This window comes from Melospiza georgiana, chromosome 1 (genome assembly GCF_028018845.1).
Source record: "Melospiza georgiana isolate bMelGeo1 chromosome 1, bMelGeo1.pri, whole genome shotgun sequence".
NCBI classification, from domain to species: domain Eukaryota; kingdom Metazoa; phylum Chordata; class Aves; order Passeriformes; family Passerellidae; genus Melospiza; species Melospiza georgiana.
Genome location: NC_080430.1, coordinates 92,633,655 through 92,653,383, shown reverse-complemented (window position 1 = coordinate 92,653,383; position 19,729 = coordinate 92,633,655).

Sequence of the window (19,729 nt, the reverse complement as noted above, 5' to 3'; positions counted from 1 at the left end):
GCCCTGTTTTTAAAATTCCCTAAAACCCACTTTACATATAAAAATCTAACCAAGACAGAAGACCAGTCTATTAGCTAAATAACCTGGTTTTAACTTGATATTTGATTAATTTTTAAAAATTGCAAAAGCTCAGTTAAAATAGGAAAAATTTCCTTGCTCTAGATCAACATGTTTTAGTAACTCTGACATTCTATATTTTCTGTAGGCAATTATGCCGACGGATTTAATATAGATTTGGTTTGAAATGATTTTGGATGGATACAAAACTTGCCTTACAAACTTAGTCACTTTTGAGGGAAATGTGGCAGTGTTTTGAAGGCTGGTGAAAACAAATTTTTCTTGATTTTTTTTTTCTGAGCATAATAAATACATTAAATAAAGGGTGGTATTTTTACAATATTTTTGCTTCAGCATGGAAAATGAAGAGGGTCAGGTTGCAAATTGCTTTTCAATTGTTCACTCACGTGGGAAGTGCAATCTGAAATGACTTTAACAATTATGGATCCTTTTGCCTCTTATAAAAACATATTTATTTTCTGAGTGATTTTTTGGAGGGGGTGTATTTGGGATTTGTTTTGGTTTTTCTTAAATGCTGAGGACTGTCACTTCTCCTGCATCTTTGTTATGACCTACGGGGCATGTGGTTCCTTTGACATGAAGTTTATTTTTCTAAACCCACAGCTTGATATTCTAGCACTTAATTTCAGAATGCAGCTTAAATCACAGAAACCATAATATGTCAAATGATCCTACACTTGCAGGGGAAAACAGTAAGTAATGAAAAAGCTATGATTGCTTTTCTGTCCCTCCAAATGACAGTTATCACCTCAGTGACCTGCTCCGGGCGGACCCATCTAAACATGACACACTAAGGGATAACGTCATCTAACAGGGTAGTTATAAAAATCAATACAAAACCCATTTCAAAGATACTCTGTGTAAGAATCCTGGTGTAACGTTTATTTATTGAATAGGCCTGAGGAAAAAAACCACCAACTTTTCTGATAGATATGCTTTACCTCCCAAGCAAAGGAATTCTGTAGGTAAGCAATAATTGCATTTTTCAATCTATTATTTAGTCTTGCCAAAGCTCAGCCTAGAATCTAATATGTGGATGATTGCTATAACTCAATTATGAAACCTAAGCAGAGCTCTAATGCATCTGTAATGTAAAAGGAGCATAACAAGACAATTGACTGTACTTCTTTTAGTTGTGGAGTAGCTGTCTGTGTTTGTGCAGGGATGAAGAGGAACAGGGAGGGAGACTGCAATATTGCATTTTTCACTGAAGGATTAGGAATGTTCTGTACTTATCTTCACTCATGAATACTGAAGGTACGGTTACATCATTGAAACAACTGCAGGCTCACAACTGACTGAAAATAGGTTTCTATTGTTTGCTTTCTCAAATGACAATAATACTGAAGCCTGGAGCAATTTTATCGAGTCATATCCCATATACAAGGCATGCAATTTGATTTGCTAAAAAGTCCGTTAAAAAAAGCTAGTATTTATTTTCCTTATCTTTATCAAACTATTTTCAAATCTGTGTGAGCTTTATTACTCTCAGGAAGTAAATAATAAGTATAGGATGCATCTTCAGTTCTGATTTCTTACAAAAAGATGTAGTATAGTTGGATAGCTTAAAAAATATAATTTTTTTTCCTGGATATTAATGTGAAAGCATGTTTATATTTAGGGAAATATAAGATTTAACAAATATTGGGATTTTTTTATGTTGGGTCTTATTGTCACCATGTTGCTTTGTAGTATTATATAGGATGTTATTTACCTGCACACTTAACATAATTATGGAGATTCCACATTCATATTGAGAGGTGTTTGTTCACTGAAATTGTTTCACTGAAATCATCTTACAGACTTTGAAACAGAAATGTAAGGATGAAAGTGACGATGAAAGAAACAATGTAACACTTTCTAGGGCCACTCAGAAAAATTTATTGACAATCTGGGCTTTCTGGTATACAGAGGTTGCACTTCCAAAGTCAGAAACATTCTGTCAGCTATTTACACACCTAAAACATCAATAAAATTCAGGAATGAATGGTCTCTGATACTGGAATCTGAATGGGGATGCTCAGGAATGTTAGCTATTTTCTCTTCTGAAGCATTGATCTGCTAAAGAACTGATCTGACACTCTTTATATCCCTCCCAAAGCCAAACAGTTTTGAAACAAAAAATTTGCTTTGCTGGATCATCTCTACTTTCCACTCCTTCCTGCAGATCAGCTGCCATATTGCACACAAAACAAACCTTGGCATCTGAAATAAAATTTACTAGAGCAGACTTCCCTGTGAAACAGAGCCAGTGTTCTCTTCCTGAGTAAACTATACCTTAATTCCATGCTGTGTTTTCTCCAAAGACATGAACTACTAGGATAATTTGAGTGCCTTGGGCCTTTGTATTCAATTCAGTCTGGGAAAGTCTGAAAAAAAAAAAATAGCTCTCAGAAAACAGCACCCATCCAAAGTATATCCAAGTACGGAAGAAAAGATCTGCAACAGTCTGCATATATGCCATGTGAGTGGTGTGCAGAAAGATACAAACAACTTTGATTCTTTCTAGTGTACTTTATTAATTGGCACAACAGACTCTTTTGAATCCAATTAAAAAAATTTAAAAAAAGAAAAAAATTAAAATTGAATCCAATTAAAAAAAGAAAGAAAAAGACTTAGTACTGTTTTATTCTGTTCATCTGGTACATATTCAAGTTATGTCATGGAAAAACAGAGCCCTGATGAAATTGGCAAGGTAAATCTAATATTGGGACATGTGAATATGCATCTCATTAACAGGTGCTAATGAGAGGCAGGAGAACACTTTTTTTGAGGACATGTTTAACACCTGATTTTTGTTTAAAAAAATTAAAATTGGGAGAACAGAAAAAATGTATTTTCAATGATCATTGACTAGGAAACAGCAGCTAGAAGTGCCCTTTGGCTTAATTGTGGAGTTCTGTTGCTCATGTTGCTGAGATACAGATGTTGATATACATTTTTTATTCTTTAGAAGTAGTGATTGCTTGCTTTCATCTTTGAGTCCCTTGTTCAAAGCAGCATATAACAGCCAGGAAAAACTTGAGCATAAGTCAGGGTGGGGGAAGGCCTCAGGACACTGACACCATATGTGGGAAGTGATCTTTTTAGCTTACTTGATATTGTCATGGTTGCTGTCCTAAAGGTGGACACCTGGAAACATCATAGGATGGGACATTTATGGGACTATTGCTTTCCTTTATTAAAGTTAAATATCCCTATTGGAACAGGGAGGGCACATCTGGTGTAAAAGATGCCTTTAATTAGTGCATAAAGTTTCTCTTCAAGCAATTAAAACTAGAATTTTGGTTTCAGAAAGTCTTCATATTAATAAAACTCTTATGAATAAAGGACTATGGCAGTGTGCTTGCTGAAATGTCTTAAACCACAAATATCCAGATGGAAATTATGTTTGGAAAAGCTGTTTACGGGCTGTACTAAATTATGAGGTCAAGAGAAAAGTCATTATTGTGAAAGCCCAGTTAATGAAAAATCGATCACAGACCCTTCTGAAGGTGTCTCAAAGTCCCTCAAAGGAGCAGGGGTCCACAGCTGTAAATCAGCCCAGGGAGTAAAAGACCCAGAGCCTGTGTGACTGCTTGCCCAGAGAGGACTAAGAAAAAACTTTAGCAGCCATTTTTCTGGTGTGGCAGCGTGTCCTTTGAAAAAATGGCTTTATATGAATAAGCCAGGGCAGCCTATAAGATGTTGCTTAAGCCAAGGAAAGTTGCTTTAGTGAAATCCCTCTGTACTGCTGTGAAAGAGAAGATGCTTGTCATGTGGGAATCCAGCTTGAGCAACTTGTATTCCTCTCTCACTATGGCTATAGACTAAAGTCCTGACTAAAATTCCAAGATATGCACTGATGACTGGGGGCTGCTTCACAGATCCACATTCATCCTTCAGCTTAACTCACCAGAAGTAAAATAGTCCAATAACCTTGACTTTGAGGTGAATCTTTTCCAGTGAAGTGATGCAATCAGTTTTAGGGAAGAACAGAGATTTGTAGGAATCAACTTCTGAATTAATTTATGACATTTAATGTTCTTGTAGAACTTAAGTAATGTCAGAGGGAAGGCATGATAGAGTCAGATTTTGAAGACTGGAATCCTCTTTATTTACCAAGATGGCTTCATTTGTTTCCACAGAGCTTTTGAGGGGAACATCTGGGTTAAAAACAGTGAACTCTAAAAAGCATTGACTTTTCCAGAGTACAAATTTCAACACTTTACAGAAGAGACTCTCCATTTCTCCAGGTATGCAGTTGGATGCTACAACTGTGAGAATAAGGAGAGTAAGGATTGCTGTGGAGAATAAGGGTTTTAGGGGAACAATTGCAATTGCACAACTGAAACACCATGACATGGGTATGCCACCAACTCAGAATGTCCAAGAGATCACTTTGCAGCAATACTAAAACTCCCTTTCTGTTCTTACTAGAATTGAGCTGAACCTTGAATCCCTGGATGTCATACTATGACTCAGTCTCATTACTGAATTGTTGTCTGATTCTGGCATTATATTGTTGCTTTGATCAGAGTGTGAGGGGGGTGCAGTATTTGCTGGAGCTCTCACGTTTTTTCAATAAGTTCTTTGATTTCTACAGATGAGTATTAGAGTGTTTGTATCATGAGCCACATCGCAGAAAACAAAGAGAATACAAGAAATTTGAGAAGGCATTCCTAGTTTTCATTTCTTTGTAAAGATGGTCTGTGTTAAATTCTTCCCCCTAAGCGGAGCACTTTGTTCTCTGTCCTCTCTCTTCCTCCACATTTTTTCCTTCCTCTCAGTTGCTGTCTGAGCCCTCTCATGTCCATGCACACATACAGTCTGTCTCTTAAGAAAGCAGGATGTGGCTTTTAAGGATCCAGTTAATTTCTTTGTATCAGTGCTAAATATTCAACCATATCCTACATCCATCATATCTTGAAAAGTGCTGAAGAGAGTTAAAACTCTTTTTAAATTAAGAAACACATTGTTTCACAGGACTGAGAAACTCTGTGTGACAGCAGTGAAGCCATTGTAATATTTTTGGAAATATGTTGAGATATTGGCAAAACATGTCCTATTAAAAAAGTGGAGAAATAACCAGATCATTTTTGAGGAGCCCAAGATGTCCTTAACCAGAAGTAGCCAACCAACCAGTAAAATTATAACTGGTTGTGTTGAGACATGTGAAGGTAGTCTTTATTTCAATATATCAATAGGGGCACATGCTGAGATTTTCCCAGTATGATAATGAGCATTTGGCTCATATTTGTAAACCAGTTAGAGACTAATTTATATTTCAACCCCGTGTTTGCCTTTTTGCCCTTATTAGTTGAAAAGGAGGTGATGCTCTACAAATAAGGGATACAGCCTCATTATATTAATCACCTAGTGTTTTCCCTCTGTAGTTTAAGCTGCTGTTTAATGCCAGCACGGACCTTTGCATTTTTGAAAGGTGGAATTTGGTCCAGATCAGCCAGGATCAGGTAGGGCAGGAGGGGTGTCAGAGGGCTGTGCAGTTGAATGACAGGCCAGTGCCATGTGAACTGAAGCACGCAAATTGTATGAGGCCATGGTAATCATGGGGCAGAGATTCAACTCCCTTTGTTTTCTCTCCTTACCCAATAAATTCATGCTTGAAAAATGCCAGCCAGACTTTTTAGCTCTATAGGTACTTTGATGCACTCGTGAAATTTTGATATAATCAGAGACGCGTGCAAAATATTACAGTCTTGTGTGTATTACCAAAGTAGCTGTGCTTGGGTAACATTGTGTCTCCGTGTTACACACCAGGATTTCAGAGTAGCCTGCTCAGAAATCAGAATCAACCAAGTCAGATCAGGTCATAATGTTAAGTATACAGTATCTTGAGGGAAACTCAATCAAACCCAACCAAACTTTTTATAAGGCATCACAAATCATGCTGTATTAGCATCACATGGATTATTTATGAAAATGCTGTTGCTTGTCTGACAACCTAGGTGACATTACCTCTGGAGGATGAGCATCACCATGGCAAAACAGACATGTCACCATTAGACATTAGTCTACTGTAACTAATTTATAAGGCTGTCCTGTAATTTGTTTTGATCAGGCAGCCTGAATGTAGTTGAAGGGGATGAAAGGGAGGAGGGAGGGCAGGCAGGGAGGAGAGAGAAAGAAAATCCAATATTATTATTAACTAGAGAATTCAAAACTGTAAAAAATAAAGCAAAAAATGTGTAGCAATTTTTAATTTTTTCATCTCTGTAACTTCTGTCTTTACACACACATAGATCAGAACCTCTAATACAAGTTTTCTCTCTTGGTTGTGGAATTTTTACCACAATTTTTCTAACTATGATTTCTATGCTTTAAATTTGTTCAAGATACTACAAGATGCTATATGATAGTCATCCTCCTGCTTGTAGGTCTTCTTTTTTTTATTTTTTTTTAAAGAAAAGTATGGATATAGTCCAAAAGTGACTTCATAAAAATGTCACCAGAGTTAATCATGTTACAGTGAATGTCATATCAAGTTTGTCTGTCAGGAAGAAAAAGGGAGTGTTTCAAACTAAGGCTTACAAGCCAAGGCAAACATAAAATGTTCAAGCTTTGGGCTGTGTCCCTTCTGACTTAGCAAATTCTTCAGTGGAATTTTACAATTTAAGCGATCATTTTTTCCTGAGGCTAGCTGATAAATTACATTTAATAAGAAATAAAAAATCACTAGGATATGCATGAATATGAAATAGTGAGCATTTCTTCAACTGTAGTTGATAACTGCTAAAAAGAGATGAGAACTGCTAAAAAGAGATGAGATAACATCTATATAATTTCATAATAACATCTCTATAATGACATAATAACATTTCTGACCATAAATGACCTTGAGAGAACTCGTTGTTATAGACTCTACTTGTGCCTGTGTTGGGATACAAAGCATTCTTTTGAGCTGGAGCTTGCAAGACTGTGGCTCCAACTTATAACACAGTTCTGAAGGAATATATTTTCCCTAGGAAAATGAAAATTGCTGTTCTAAAAGGAAAGGTATCCTGTTCAGAGCTGGGGCAAGGAAGGAGGATATCAATCATTCATAGAAATTACCAGCATTTAACCTCAGAAAAGGGGTTTAAAGAGTTCTAAAGTGTTTCAAAGAAAATTATTCTGCAGTTTGAGAAGATGCTGCTGTTGACACAGAAAGTGAAAATTGTGGAGCCAGAAGAACTCTCTTTAGCTGTAGTAAAAGAAACCAAAGGGTTCAATCTTCTTTGGTTTTTTGTTGTTTTGGTTTTTTTTTGAGGCAACACCCACCACTTCTTTTCTTCCATTTTCTTTCAGAATATCACAGCTGCAGAGTGATCTATATTGCAGTATTATATCATTATTAATTCAAGTAGTTGCAAGTAGAGAGTTAACAGTAAAACATAAATGAGCTTTGCTTTTGAATTTGGAAGTAAGTGTAGTTAGGAATAATAGATGGAAGAAAGAGATCACTCCTTTGGAATATTTATTCCTCTGCTTGTGAGAAGACACATCAACTTCATTAACACTTTTGCTCTAAAAAACCCCATCAAAATTTTCCTCTCCTCTTCCCCAAACTTTACCAGATATTGCATAAACCTAGAGGAAAAACTGCTTCTGTCAGAATGTCTAATCTAAATAGAAAAATGAATAATTATAAAAAATAAATAAATAGGGGAAAGATGGGGAGATAAAGTATAAAGAACAGGGCCTGCTTATACTAACTAGATTTACTTTTCCCCTTGTATTTTGGCTACCCTGATGAACTCAGAAGGAAAGCAAGACAAATACATGGGCATAATTTGTCTGGTGGCAATGTGAGCTTGTTCTCTATAATCATTTGATAATGATTTCTTCTTCTATTTTTACTTTCTAGTGGCTAAGTTTCATGCCATGGTTTCTGGCTCCAAGAACCATGTCTGGCTGTCTCTCAGATCTTTAAAATTTTGGTAGGCACACTTGAAAGCAAAAGAAAGGGGCTTTCAGCCCTTTCAGCGCTTATAAAATGTATTTTTTCTATTTAAGTAGTATTACAAAATGCCACCAACTACTAGGAAAGCATATGATTCCATCAAAATAACTGTGCATAATTTTATTTGCTTGAGCCAATTTTTCTGGTAAATTGTATATGGATATTTGTAGGTCCAGCTTTTTAGTCCCAGCTGAATATTCTTTAGTCCTCCAAGTGAAAAACTGGCATCGCTTGCAATGATGCACTCTATTCTCCTATTTTTTTCTTTGATCACACAGCAGCATGGTATGTGTTTTCCCTGTCCTTTCAACTCCTTAAATTATGGTCTGTTTGCAACACAGTTTTTGCTGTGTTAGTCCTAAGTTCTTTAAAAAAAAATCCAAAATATAAAAATATATTTTCTGGAGTTACCATCTACAGCTCGTCTATAATATTAATTAAATTCTACAACAATAAGGAAATAATTAACACTGACACTGAGTCTTTATGGGCAGCTCCTTTGGAATATCTACTATGTAAAAAACTAAAAAATCAAGGCAACTTTTCTTAGCCCAGTTAATGACAAAATTCAGCAAGTTTTTCTGTATATTACACACAAAGTTACATTGCTCCCAGCTAGTTATTGCCCATAGTGATTCTAAAGTCCAAGTCTAACCTGTGTTATTCAAACAATCCAGTGTTCAGATATCTCTAAATATATCAAGTTAGGACCTAAGTCTGGTAAATACATTTTCTCTTTAAAGAATGCTATTGTAGTGGTATTGGATCACCACTCTAAACTGACCTTTACATTGCACAGAATGCAAATAGGAGCAGCAACAATATACCCCATGTGCACACATTTCTGGATCTGTAGATTTCTTGCTTTTCCACATACACTAAATTTTCATGTTGCAGCTCATAAAATTTCAGCATAAACCAAAAGCATCCTTCAGCAGAGCATTTACCTTTATGTAAGTACACCTTTTATGCAAGTTTTCTCATGCAGAATTCTAATTCTGGGCATTGTTTCCCAGCATTCATACATAGTGGCATATATGCATACATGCATACAATATTCTTTTTAATCTTGTACACAAAAGTTCAGAAAAGTAAAAGTATGTCTACAGTGTACAAAGCAAAAGTAAAGCACAGAAAATTCCCTTCACAACACTCCACTATGCTGTCATGAGATTGATTTCAGCCAATAGTAGAAACAGTTTCTTAAATTTAGGCCGGGTACTTCAGCAGCCTGAAGTACACATATAATGCTAGAAACCTACTAGTACTTTTACACTTTATTATTTTTCTTTCCCTAATAGCAAGATGCACTACTGCTTTTTGTGCCAATTTTTACAGCAAATGTAATTAAAAAAAAAAAGAAAAAAAAAAAGCTGCTTTTGCTACAAAAGTTGGTTTCATTGTATTTAAGTCTGTAGTAAAATTTCTAGTTTATTCAACAACTGGATTGTAGGACAAAGCTGCCAGGGTTCACAGCAAGGCTGAAGAATGCAAACAATATATGCAGAAAAGCTTTTCAATTAGTTTTGACAAAACCATTTATCAATGGTGCTAAAATTATCTTTTTGAGAAAGACATCAGATTCCTGTATATGAAAGATCTTTTGAATATGAGGTATCATAATGTGAGAAGTACCATAAATGTTTAGTAGCAGTAGAACATGAAAAGTCTGCTTTTTTAAGATACTAGTTTAATAGAAAATCCTCAGAATGGTTTCTTCCACAAATAGGAGCTATGTTTGTCTTAATTAGAGACCCTTTCCTAAAATTCCCAAAATAACATTTCTTGCAAAAAGATGTGTTATCAAAATAATTTCACTAATAAACCCATTTACAAGTATGAACCCAAGAAGAATTTGTGTCTAATAAAAATGCTTGTGGGGACTTTTTTGTTTTATTTTACTTATGATAAGCCAGTATGTTTGGAAGATGAATAACAACATTAATACAGATGCTGGGTTATTTGAAAGCTAAGCTTCTTGTGCTGTTCATTATCAGGCCTGGCTAAATCTTTCAGAACATAAGATTCTTGTTTATTTTTCTCTATTTCAATTAGCTGCACAGTGAGATGCAGACTATCTCCTCTTACAGAAGACAGAGGTTTGTGACAAGGAAATTGCAAATAATGTTTGATTTCGACATGTGTGGCACAAAGTATCCAAGATTTGGCATTCGGGTTAAGGCAGAAATTCTGAAAACTGTTTGTTGTTTGTCCTGTTAGAGGAAGATGAGCAGTTCCTCTGTCCTGGGAGTGGATACACGAGCTGACATCTCCACTGATGGAACTTTACTACTGTTCCTTACTCACTGCTGCTTGTAGGACCCCAGAGGGAATAATCTGGGCTGCACTGTTCCTCTGCACCTTCCCCCCTAAGCCTCAGTCACTGTGGAGGCCAACAAAGCACAAAGCACGTAAATATTCTTTCCAATAAAAGTTGGTATCAGTAGAAGTGCGGCCATGATTCAATTGCAATCACAGAATGGAGCAATTGCCTAATCTCTGCTGGGCAAATACATTTTGGATAAAACCCCACACCTTCACGTTTTGAGCATCTCTCTGTTGGAACCCACATCTCTCCTTTCATTCCCTCTTTTCTTCACAGTGTCTGAAAAAGCATAGGAACTTGCAGTGCAGAGTGTTTGACTTTCCAGGGAGTTAAAATGTATATCTAAAACTGCACATGCCCCACTTTCTTCAGCTGAGAAATTTAGGTAAAAATATTTCCTGATCCCAAAAGAGTGTTAGATAATAACCAATAAAACAAGGCCAGGAAGTCTTTTTTTTTATGAAGTGTTTGAGAAAAATGGTAACAAAATATTATTATTTATTAATCAAATAACGAATTATTTATTCATCAAAGGAAATGAACACAGAGCTCCTGTTACCTACATCATGTCTTAATTCTCTGTTTCATATCCTGGTAGTTGTAATTAGGAAAATGAATATTACTGGCTTGTCTAGGAGCTAGAAATGTGAAATGAAAATGTGCCTCCTTGCAAAAATGCAACATAATTATAATTTTCACTATAGAAATTATGCAGGATGAAAACTTGAATTTGGTGCAAACCACCACAGATCTCATATTGATGACAATATGCAAAATAATATATAAAATTACTTTCAAAATAAACTTTAGTTTTTGTCAACAATAATGCATTTTTACTCCACTTCTATGTGAAACAGATTTTGTGGTGCTAAAAAACAATTTCAGCTCAGAGTGCAATTTTCCCTTTAGTGGTGATTTTAAATTTTGTAGATTGCTTGTATTTGCTTATCTGGCTGTCTTTTTTCATAAAATTTGGAGGAATTTTACTTTTGAGGCCCTAATGTATGACCTGCATTTGACTGAAAGTGGTAAGTTGGTTTGAAAGTTAATGTAAGGGGAGGGACAGTTGTTTGCCAGATGTACAAAACAAGAAGACAGTCATAAAGGCTCATTTTCTAAGAAATACGATGAAAAATAATGGCTGGTTATTGAGCTAAGCTTTTGGTTTGTGTCATATCCAGTCTTACTGGTTCCTTCTTTTTTTTCAGATAGGAGATATACATGTTCAGTTTGTTTGACATAAAAAAATTAGTATTAGTGTTTTAGTATTATCTTGTGAGCTTTTCCTGTTTTCTCTGCTACCATAAATGTAGCTGTGAAACACCTTCAGGGCACAGAAAATGTTCAGGACAACACATCACCTGGTTGATTATTTGTCCTCAGCCATTACCCGCATACCCCAGACCGGTAGTAATGCTGTTGTGATGGTACTGTCAAACTAAGATTTCCTCAGTGAAACAAGAAATTTCTTATACTTCACCTGAAATAAATATGAATCTTGAAGAATAACTTTTCCCAATGAATCTGAAAAGGCCATTTGATTTGGATCAAACATGTTTAGAAATACATGGATCCAAGATATGTAGGCTTGGGAGGGACCAGTTATGACATCAAACTCACTTAGGTCACCAGATTTGTCCAGTACAGTAAAAGGAGTAATGCAATTAGGTATCTCATTCTGAAGAGTTTCCAGAAATTGTCCTTTCTTTGTGACACATGTAAGTAGAGTTGTACACTCTGCTTTACCTTCTTCCCAGCTGATTTCCAATTCTTAAGAAATGCGTGGGTAACACACTTTCTTTTCCTTATCCTTTATTAAAACTATTAATGGTTAGCAGAAAAAAACCTCTCCAACAGCAAGGTAAGCCAACAAACATCCCCGTTTTCCCTTGTACTCATTGAGCAAGGTGGTCCTGTACACATAATAGGCAGTCTGTTTCCTCCTTTTAACCATACAACAACAGTGTCCCACCTGTTTTAATTCTTTCCTGATGCATAAACATGGCACTGAAGGACATGATTTAGTGGTGGATTTGGCAGTGCTGGGCTAACAATTGGACATGAAATTTTCTTTTCCATCCTAAAGCATGTTATGATTCTGTGGTTGCAAATGCTGGCATTCCTAGGCCAAGAGATATGTACAGAAAATATTAGATTGCAGTTTCAAAATTAAAACAGAGGACAAGAAGAGGGGTAAGCAGAAAACTGCAAATTGAACAAGTGTGTGGAAGGACTGGAAGCTGCAGTCTGAAGATATTGACTCATTGTTAGATCCCAGATAATTAAAAAGCAATAGACAAGAAATCTTTTCTTTATCTGCTAAAGTCTGCTATGCAGGTAGCTGGTCCAATAGACTGAGAGAAACAAAATGTTATCTGTCTTCTACATCCCTTTACTTTTTAGATATTAAACCAACTTCCAGGAATGAAACCTATATAGTGAAGGCTTCTACTTTTATCAAAAGCACAGGCTCCTTCCAAGACAACTAAGGTGGCTTCCTAAATTACAGAGCAGAATGTACACTGGTGTGTTTTGGAAGTCCTCCTTAAGGATAGATCAATGGACCTAAAGAAGTCTAAGGTAAGACCAATAACTTTTTGAAAAACAGTGAGATCTGTTAATGATGAGGCAGACAGAGGGTATTAGAGATTGATCTTAATGATTGTTTTATTCATAACTGAATTCTAAACTTGTTAACTATGCATGTGAGGAAAGAATACAGTTATTTTTATTAAGTTATCTAATTCTTACTACTGCCTGATTTCTGATTTTTAACCTGCTACTTATGGAGACTGAGATCTTCACATTGCAGCAGTTTAATTTCACCAATACCTTTTAGACAATTTGGAATCTAGAGAGATAATATTCCTCATATTTCCCTATAGTTATCACAGAATCACTGAATTGTTAGGTTTGGAAGGGATCCCTAGAGATCATCTAGTCCAGCCCCCCTGCTGAGGTAGGGTCACCTAGAGCAGGTGACATAGAAACACTTTTAGTTGTGTTTGGAATGTCTCCAGAGAGGGAGACTCTCCAAACACTCCTTGGCAGGCTGTTCCAGGGCTCTGCCATCCTCAACATAAAGTTCTTCCTCACATTGAGGAACTTCTTGTGTTTTAGTTTATGGCTACTGTTCCTCATCCTGTGCCTCTTTGGGCACCACCAAAAAGAGTCTGGCACCAACCCCTTGACACCCACCTTTGAGATATTTAAATGCATTCATGAGATTCTCTCCTGGTCTTCTCTTCTCTAGAAGAGGCCCAGCTCCCTCAGTCTCTCCTCATAAGAGGTGCTCCAGACCCTTCATCATCTTTGTGGCCTCTGCGGGACCCTCTCCAGCAGCTTCTTGTCTTTTTCATGCTGAGGAGCCCAGAACTAGACGTGGCTCTCCAGGTGTGCCCTCACCAGGACTGAGTAGAGATATGTGATCATCCTTGTTCTTGTAAAGGATTCCATTAGCTCTGGGAAGAAAGACTGCAGACCTGAGTTTGTTTAACTCTGCAGCATGTATCAGATTATATAGGTAAGAAACTTTTTCTTTTTAGTTTTTTTTTTTTGGTTCCACATTCTTCCAGAAGTTCAGCATCAATAAGATCCTCTGACAAGTCCTACATAGAAAAGGGGGTATTTTGGAGAATCCTTCTTATTCTTCTCCACAGGGAAAGCAGATGGAAAACATGTGCAGAGTTTTCCTACTATAACTTTATCTTCTTTGAACATTCCTTCTATATTTGGTTACTTACTGGCCCTACAGGTACTTTGGCAACTTTCCTGTTCCTGATGTGTTTAATATAGGGTTTATTAATTTTATGTCTTTTGGACATTTTCCCTCAAGCTCTTTCTTCTCTTCCTCTGTGCTTTTAATTTTCATCTATTGTGTTCAGTATAGCATCTTAAGTCTTCACAGAAGTCTGCCATACCACTAAAAGGATTCACATGAGTTTCAGTTCTACAAGGACAGCTGCTCTGAATAAATACCTTTGCTGCTACTGTGGAAAGGAAGTCGATGAAAAGTGCTGCAGGAAAAGTACAGACTCTTCTCCACTAACACCTCAATGCTAAGAAAGTATTATGGATAAGAAACTGGTATTTGTATTGCTGAGGACCAAAGACTGATAAAACAGCATCCTTATATTGCTGGGTGGAGTTGGTCATCAGGGTACAAGAACTCTTGCTGCGTGAACCAGAACCAGCTTCCATGGTTTTGGACGATTTGGACACTTGACATCTCTGTAGCTGTGACACATTCATGGTGTGGAGAGTAAGAAGACAAATCAAAAGGACAGATCCAACACAGTCTCACATTTAATCAATGATTTAGTTAACACTTTGACTTTAAATGTCTCATTCACTATTTTGAAATCTTAGCATTGCACTGGTCTAAGAACTACAGCAAGAAGTATCTCCTGCTTGATTTTTTCAAGGGCTTGCTGCTGAAATATGGACTTATTAGACAGAACAATGATCTGATCCCAGAAACTCATTTGGTTGTTTTTTGTTTGCTGTTTGTTTGGTTTCTTCCTTAATTATAGGTTTATTCATTAATAATTTTGTCTTTCTGTATTTGTAGTACGCTTTTTAATTTTAGTCATTGTGCAGTGCCAAATTCATAATTTTGTGTAGGTTTGAAAATTATTTTATCATTATTTATAGTATTTAATTATAGTTTTAATTATTTTAAATATAATTTTAAAAATATACCCTTTTTTTTCTTGATACAAACACCTTATGACCAGACCTTGGGAAAACACAAGGGGGAGCACAAGGCAGGGCAGAAAATTTTTTCGTTGGCATATATTGTCGTGAGACAATGAAATCTGAATATTGCCTATCCTGATCCCCACTGGGATGTCTGAATCCACAGAATGATCCTAATTGAATTTTCCCTGCCTAAATGGAGTATGCCCTGTTGTGAACCTGCTTTGAGCATGATGACAGGATGGGATGTCTCAGAGCATCACTTCTGTGAGACCCAGGGCCTTCCTTCTATTACCTCTATTATCTAAACAAATAACCTTGGACAAATCAATTTACATTAATCCAGCCTCATGGTTTAAACCTCTCTCCTTTCCTTTAAAATGTCTCAATCAAGCTTCAAGTGAAATTTCTTGAACACTTATGGCTTAAAATGTGCTTCTGTATTACAAGAGAAATCTGTAATTTTTATTAAAAATATTGAGATGTTTAAAAGGGTAAATTAATGCATGGTTCATAGCAAGTTTTTTTTGCTTTATACTGAGCACAGAGTCCCTTAGGAAGGAACACTTGTGTTTTTATTTTTGCCAAAATAAGTTTGTTAGTGAGATTAATCTTGGATTTTTACTGTTTTCTTCTTTCATCTAGTTCATGAAGGACTCAGTATGTCAGCACTTTGCTGTATAAAATTAAAAATCTGCACTCACAGTGAGCTTCAGTCATGTTCACTGCAGTAATCACACAGGGTTATTGCTCTATGATACTTCCTATGAAAATGCACTTGAAGTAGATAGCAGTAAGAAAAATGGTTCTTCAAATTTATGGGAAAATTTTTTTAAACTTAATGAGTTTCATTACTCCGGTAACTCATATGAATACTCATATCAAGTCTTGCTCTTTTTTAATCGACGAAGACTTTTGTCTATAAATTAATCAAATGTAGCTTTCTCGTATTTTGAAAATTACAGATCAGTTCTTGATTATTTTCACACATCCTGAGGTAATCCATAATCTGTGTTTGTGTAAGAATTCTAGTTCTTTATAGAAATTATGAGAGCTTTATGCATAAGAATAGCCATACTGTCCAGTCAAGCTCTTGTGTACAGTATATTTTAGCTGTTTTTTCTTCTGATTTCATATTCAATTACTAGAGACTAGGCACTGACAAGGGACACTAGGAGCATTCTCTTATCCAGGCTGAACAGTCCCAAGCCACTCAGCCTTTGTTCATGGGAGGAGCTGTTTCAGCCCTCTGACCATTTTTGTTGCTGTGCTCTGGACACACATGGTTGTTTTATACTTTTTGAGTTAAAGCAAAGAAATTGCTGCCTTGTCTGTGTTGCAGATGCAACAGAAGTTCAAAGATTTTCTAAAATGTGAAAAACTGAATCTGTTATTGCAATGTTTGCATTCTTAGAGCACTTTTTTATTGGTCCTGCAAGCGGAAGGATGTATTCTTCAGTTAAAACCAAGGGACTCATGGTTGAAAATTTCTTATTAGTGTCAAGTTTTTCTCCTCTACCCAGGAAGTTTAGCTCTCTTTACATTTTCTCAGAGTGGCACTAGGATGCTCTTCAGTGACCCTTCTTTCCTATCCTCAAGCACTGATTCTGGATTGCATGGGGCAATCAGCATCCCCTTCAGCGACCCTTCTTCCCTTGATGCCTTAAGTTTTACCTTCATATTTTTAGATTCTGTGCTGCCTAGGTGTGCCATTCTGAGCTTCATATTAAGTGTTGGTAAGCCCTTCACAGAGTAGATGGATAAAACAATTCCTTTTCCACTTGGGATCAAGGATCACCAATACAAGTTTCAGGCCTAAGAGCGTAAACCATGTGGACTGAAGAGAGAAAATAAAGAAGGATGGGACTTCATAACCTGAAGCTGTAATTGGACAATTAACCCCAATGTGCAAATGGACCAAAACTTATAAAAGTGAGAGACCTCATGACTGGTCGTCCATTTTGTGACCATTTTGGGTTCATTTTGGGTGTAGCCTTGGCCAGACTCTTGTACTGCCCAAGGTGTATCCATTGAGGCCTTTTAATAAATACCTATTTTATTCTTTAACTCTGTCTAGCCTCTGTTTTAGGTCAGCCTTCTCAAGGCTTCACCCTATCCTCAAGCACTGATTCTGTATTGCATGGTGCAATCAGCATCCCAGGTACATCTTTCCTGTGTTCTGGCACAAGGATAAACCTTGAAAACCCCACTGAAATCCTGGAAATATCCCTGTAGCTAGAGACAAGGCATGGAATGAGAAATGTCCCAGCTGGGTGAGCTGTGATCACCTTGCCCTCACCAGGCCAGGGGTGTCATGGCTCAATAGCTTCCTGTAGATCTTGCCCTAGGAGCTCTGCACAGTCTTTCAGGCTGCAGTGCAGGCCTTAGACAAAATTATTATCATAAAACCCTCAGCTGATTCCTTTGTGCTGCACTCTAGTCTCTATAGGGAAAGTTTTATCACTTCCCTCACATTTTGATTGCATCCATTCTACAGCTGGTAGCAACATGTCCAAACCAGTGACATGGCTTGACAAGTCTTTCAAAAGATTGCAGGGACTGGGTTGTATCTCTTGATGTGGGAGAGGAAAAACGAGAGTAAATGAGAAGAAAAAGTAAAAAGTTTCTTCCCATGCACTTTTCTCCCCAACAAAGCGAAAAGGTGAAGATTGTATAACCTCTCTAGCCTGCTGCCTGTTTATGCAGTAAATCTATACCAGTAGGAGATTTATTAATTTAATGGTGGTCTTGCATATAAGAATGATATGGTCAGTCTCAGAACATAATTATTAATCTAATAAAGGGATTTATTGGAAATGTCTACTAACCATATTTCGTAGAAATTCCATTTTGTAGTTTAGATTTTTTTCCCTTAATATTGACAATTTTCCCTTTCTATTTAAAAAAGACAACTCTGTAGACCCAAACAACAAAAAACCTCCCCTCTTTAGCTGGATGACATAATTTGGCAATCAGCAAATTAGAACAGCATGTCGCTTCTGATGAAAAAATATTAAATATGTGTCTCATAACTCTGCTGCTGAGCTTTAGTTAAACACATAACCTTTATTTGAACTTATCTCATTAATCATAGGGAAAAAACGTAGCTATTTCACATATGGGGCTATGGAAAAGATAGCATGGTCATTTACCACTGTGGAGTGCTCACTCCCCAAAGAAGAAAGATAATTTCTGCAGGGAGAGTTGACAAGATGCAGGTTAAGTACCCAGATTGGCTTTCCTCTGGAAAGTTCATGAAAATTAGTATTATTTTTTCCTTGAAAATTATTAAAGGCTCTTCTATCAGAAGCTGTTAAAAGCTGTTAATAATAGCTCAAATTTTGCAGGATTTATTCTCTTCAATGTGACATCAGCATGCTATGATCGACCCCCAAATTATCTTCTTTTCATTTGCAGTCTCTCATTTTTCTTGTGCTTATATCTGCAGCCTCCAGCTTCACACAGACAGCTAACTAGTTTCTCAGGTTTTTACCCAGTTAGGTATTCCATTACTTCGTTGTTTTCTTGCCCCAAGTTTTGCAGCATCCACCAGCCACTGTTTATCTGACTTTTACCAACCTTTTGTTGCTGAGTGTTAGAGGCTGGCTCATTGCTGGATGCTGTGACCTTAAAGAAAGCAATGCCCTGTGAGTTTAAAAAATGACCCCATGCTACTGAAACACTCTATACAAACCCTCCCCTGAGGGATGAGCACAGTACAGTGTTACACTGAAATGTTGCCATTTCCTTCTGCAAAAAAATGCAGGTCCAGGATTCTCCTAACAAACCAAATCCCCAGCTCAGTCCACTCTGACATATGTGGAGATTAAATTTCATCCTCCTAATGATGTGGGAATTTGGGAAATTAGCATTCAAAGCTTTTATTTCTGAGAGGAGGGGTGTGCCTGTCAATTTCAAATGATGACATGTGTGATAAGACTGTGATCTTACTGAGTTTTCTTAGGAAACCAAAGCAAGTGTATTTTGGATATATACACTTAACACTAATCATCCTCTCAGGGAACCACTCACAGGCTGCCCTCCATCTGTGAGGGCTGTGTATTTGGGCTGTAGGTAAAGCATGAGACAGCAAATATGATTACTAGACAGTACTGGGTGTTACTTCCTTCATTTTGGAGTGTTTCTTCTGTTAAATAAGAATGCTGCTAGTGCAAATGTCTCCAAAATTGTAGTACCTTGAACACCGAGCTCTTTAAGTAGAAAATACAATCATGACTTGATTGAGGCTGGAAAAGGTCCTTAAGGCCATGGGATCCAACTGTTAGTCTAACACCGCTGGGTCTGTAAGTGCCACATCTACATGTTTAAATGCCTTCTGGGATGGTAACAACCACTTCTTTGGACATCCTATTCTTAAGCTTGATAACGCTTCCAGTGACAAATTTTTTTCCTAGTATCCAATATAAACATCCCCTGGGGCATTTCCTCCTATCCTTTCTCTACTACTTGAAACGACCAGTACAAGTATTTGAAAGACAAGGCTTTTGGCTATGTATCTCCTTTTTTCATTTCTTAAGAAAATTGTATGTTAGCACCAAATGAGGCCTGTGCACCACCATAGACTGTAATGATAGGAGCAAAGATCTGACAGTGAATCATCAGATAAATGCTTTGGGATCCCCAAGATTTAGGGTCTTCTGCAGGAATTATAGACTCAATTCCAA